The following is a 4,942-nucleotide window of genomic DNA, read 5'->3' on the forward strand; positions in this document are numbered from 1 at the left end:
GTTATCCATTGAGGCATTGGTTATTTGTAGGGATTCAAAATTTGTTATTGATTGGGAAAATGGTATCTCTTCATTTGATCCACCAATGATGTATAACTAGATCAACATGATTAGGGTGTTGATTGGACATTTATGTGGGATGTCTATTTCTCACATATATAGGGAACATAATCATACTAATGATGATCCCTCAAAGATGGGGCATAGATTCCAATTGGGGGAGATTCAATTTTTTCATATCGTAAAGGAAAATTTCATTGGAATGGGAAAATCAGGTTTACTTGAGTTTTCCACATTTAACTGATGTTGATCTATAGGCTCTTATAATTAGGTAAAGTCATACTATTTTTATATGTTATATTTTTCATATGATCTTTTGTGAGCTTTGTACAAAGACAAATTACAAATATGGAATATATGTTTATTTTTGTGTTATAGTTAAAGTGACTAGATATGTAAATATTAGAATATTATGTCATTGTAAACAACATTTATATAATACAAAGGCCCATTGGTTTTTTATTTCTTAAAAAAAGGTGGAATGTATATTAATAATAAAATGAATGTTAATGAGACATGGATAAAATAATATTGATAAATGGAATGAATGTTAAACAGAAAAGATAACACTACCAAGAATATGATAGTATATATAAATGAGTTTTGAAGGTGCAAAGAGGGGTGTAATGATGTGATAAGTGCTAAGAAGTTGGAGGTTTATAATACATGTATGATTTTTAATTGTTTTCACGAAAATTTATATTATGTTTTTGCTATTTCAAGCTCTCTATTATTAGTCCTTCCCTATGATAGTGCATGGACTATATCAATCACTTTAGTGTTTAATCCATATTAATTTGTGTTGACCATTTCATTTAACCAATGTTTTTACAAAAACATTCGCTTGTATCCAAAGTTTCATTTTTGAGGTCTTATTGTTGGGTTGCAGAATTTGCAAATCCAAAAACAAGTTTTATCCAAAGTTTGGATTCAACTTGTGATTTAGCTTTGTTAATTTTATCCAAAGTTTGGACCACTTGTGGTAGAGCTCATGGGGTGGGAATGGTCTATTCACCTTTATCCAAAGTTTGGATTCACCTTGCGATTTCACTTTGTTAATTTTATCCAAACTTTGGACAACTTGTGGTGGAACCCATGGGGTGGGAATGGTCTGTCTACCTCTATCCAAAGTCTATATTTCATGGTTAAATTTATCCAAAGTTTGATACTCGTGCCACCTGCCATCCCTTTTGGCCACTGGCCATATATTTTGATAGCAAGTTCTCGCCACGTAAATTACTTCATTTCAAGGCCAACACATCGATCCTTTGCACCACTACTTTATTCCACCTTTCCACCACTACTTCATTCCATCACCAACAGCGAGGTGCTATTTGGTCCTATTCTTCCTATCACAAGAACTCATCCTATAGAAAAGACATGTAATAATCAATGAACATCTTACATCCTGCAGAAAAGACATGCAATAATCAATGAGCATCACTGCAAGTGAAATACACTAAGGTAAATTTAGTCATTAATACTTGTTAATGAGTCAAGCCCATGTATATTACAATGTTTTTCTAAATGTTAGATTTTTTTTTTTTTTTTTTCTATTAACAAGCCAGACATATTAAAAAGCTTGTCACTTTTAACATTTCAATAAAATATAAGATTTCAATCCGTAAACAGGGGTCGGGTCTGTTCAATAATGACAACTTTGTTAATATTAGGAAAAAGAATAGGCTATGTGGTGTTTATTACACGCCATTTTGTCACATTTGTTCAATAATCCTATAAATTGGATCAATCAATATCCTTGAACACTTTTTCATAATCCCTTCATAAATCCCTAAGGATCACTTCTCCAAAAAGCCTGAGTTTCTAGCACAAATTGCTCAAAAACATTGTTTTTAGCCCCAACACGCCTTGCATGCTTGACCACCTACGCTCAGTTCATGTTCCATGCCTGGACACTAGTGCTAGTCAGCACATGTTCCCTTCCGCAAATGCGTGGATTCCACAAATTCTGGAAAAATAAAAAAAATTCTTCGAAGCTTCCTCTTCCAAAAGCTTCCAAGGTAGTTTCAACTATTTGCGTCAGATAAAGATCTCGAATTCCTATCTAGTCCTACTCTAATGGACCTATCTCTTATCCCTGAGGTCACCCTCCCATCATATGTGGATCTCATGCCTAATATGGTAAATCCTAAACTACCCATCTTACCTTATATATTTACTTCCTTCCATAGCCTCATGGTTGGATTTTGGAGATTGATAGTACCCTTATGCTACTGCTTTGAGCCTAAGGAGTCATCAAATCCATGTATTAGGGTTGATGTTGAGCTGTGATTTGTGGAAAGGAAGGACAAGTCAACTTGGGGAGACATCTACAAAGTCAAACTTCTATTTATGGTTGTAACTTTGTCCTATATTTGTTAATACAAAGAGCATCTTGTTTTCCTATATTTGTTGTGTTATGTTTGCACTCATATATTTCAATGCCATTTCTGACTCATTGAATATAGATTTTAGATTATGCTACATGGATGGTGGTTCCTTTGCTTGTTTTAGTCGTGTGTGAAAGTTATAATTATATCATTTGGAGCTAGAGTTGGAGCTTACAAGAAATGAGGAAAGAAAGGCTTGCTACAGATTCCAGGTAGGCTTCTTTCCCATTTTATAATTTCTCTAAGGAAAACTCAAATATTTTTGTCTTCTGTTGTTTTAGATCAGACCACTAGATCTAGGGAATTCACCTTTGTCTGCAATCATGAAAATTTTGCATAACAAATTGGTGACTCCACTAGGGAGTGATTCTTCCCTTAGTGGTTTCCTTGACCTTAGCATCTTTTTCACCTCTTAAAACGATCTTGGATGACTCATTTAGACATTGATTGACCTTAGGAAAACTCTTTTTTGTGCTTGCTTGGGTTTCTTGTGTTGTGTTTTGACCGAAACTGCTCCAATGCATTCCCTGTTATGAGATAGAGCGCTTCAGTGCGCCTGTTCCTTCTATGTGCCTATGCCGCAATGCACTGGTGTCTATTCTACACCTGTGTTGATTCCTGTAAGATGAAAATATTTCCATTTCTTTTCCTTTCTATTTATTCTTCTTTGTTCCAGAAAGTTTTCTTGAGTCTATGAGTTTGTCATTGTCTCTATAAAGCCAATCCCTTATGTGAATTTGCATATTTTTTCTTTCATTTTTTCAAAAATGTTTCCCTCTCAATTGTTGGGGGGAGGGAATTGTTGAATTGTGTACAAGTGTTAATCACCTCTAAGTGTCATCACTTTTTTTAAATGATTTTGTTTCGTTCGTTCTTTCTTCTTGTCAATTAGGGTTTGTATGCATAGATTGATAGTTGAATTTGAAAAGTAACTTTTACATTATAGTTAAAGTCTGTGTGGTTTATTTTCATCAATGATCAAGTTGCATTCTTATGTTTCTTTGCATTTGAAACATAAAGAGAAAATAAAAGAGAAACAATTATTTACATTACATATAGGCCTTTGATTTTGATTGGAATAGTGAAGATTAGGATATTGATTGTTGCATCTCTTGTTTGTTCCATTGTTGATTGATTCCTTCTTCCCCTACTTAGTTAGGCCTTTCATTGTTAAAAGGAAAATGAAAAGAGTTATTTTTTTCATATTAGTTGCATCATGGGTGTGTTCATGTGAAATTGAGTTTTGAGCCTTGAAATTGAAACACAATCAAAGATAAATCTAAAATTCAGTCAATTAACCTAAGAAACATTTGAAACTTAACAGAAATATCTAGAGGTCTATGCTAGAGACATGTTCTAGCGTCTTTAAATGTAGGAGTTTTTGTTACTTGTCAGCGTCACATTCTAGGGGTGATATCTCGTTCCACATATGTAATTGTAATAGATCGTTCTCCACGTACCTTCGGGTATATCAGATGGCGCTCCACACATGATAAGTATATGTGAACACTCTCATCGAATGATTATGCATTAGACAACACTAATACAGACTATGCTTCCACGTACCTCCAGATATATTTTGGAATTCCACCATAGGATACAAGCCAACCTTAGGAATTTGAGTCGGTCGCCTTGTCACTTGTGATTCACCGAACAAAACATTCAGGGAGATTTCCTGCACGTATGTAAATCCTTGGTTTACCAAGGTGGTATATCGTAGTTCACAATGACTTGGTAATCCTTTTCTGTCTAGTTACCCCTTTGTTTTATTTTGTGCCTTTAATTTGTAAAATCAATTAATTAATCATGGAACAACATCCTCACTATGTAACAACTCCTTAGTGGATCTTAGGTTGAGTCTAATGGTGACAGTTCCCAAGTCCAATAGTCAAGGAAACCCCTCTTACAGGAATCCTAACCCTTTTCCTTCTTTTTGAAATATTGGTGCTCCTTATATGGCAACGTTATCCCTTCCCAAATTTACGATTGGTTTGTCTGTTTGGTTGTTTTCGATCCCTATGGTTTTGAATATCCAAACTGCTCCTCAACCAAGTTCTCCTCCACCTAAACAACATCAACCTCAAGTTGATCCTAAAGTTGACCCTTTTCCTTCTTCACCTATTGTTTCTTCATCCATTTCTTCCTCCTCGCCTGGTGAAAGTCTTGATTCTAGTAACTAGGAAGCTAAGAAGAAGAAGAAACAAATGAAGAAGAAGAAGCAAAATAAGAAGGGGGAAACCAAGAAACCATTGCTACCAATGCAACTAATATGGAGAGACCTTCCAATAAACCCCACAAAGTTAAATTCCCTCTCAAGTTATGTAAGGGTGACCACCTTCTTAGATATTTTCATGGTATTCCCAATTTTTAGAAGTGTGGTTGAGAGGATCACATCATCCTTTGTCGTCAGCTTCTGGAGATCATGTTGGTGACAAACCATTGACTAGTGATCATAAGGTTCACAGGAAGAAGGGTAAAGTTAAGTTTCCCTG

Source organism: Pinus tabuliformis, chromosome 5_2 (assembly GCF_031772625.1).
Source record: "Pinus tabuliformis cultivar Carrire ecotype Pingquan chromosome 5_2, CPIR1, whole genome shotgun sequence".
Classification (NCBI taxonomy): domain Eukaryota; kingdom Viridiplantae; phylum Streptophyta; class Pinopsida; order Pinales; family Pinaceae; genus Pinus; species Pinus tabuliformis.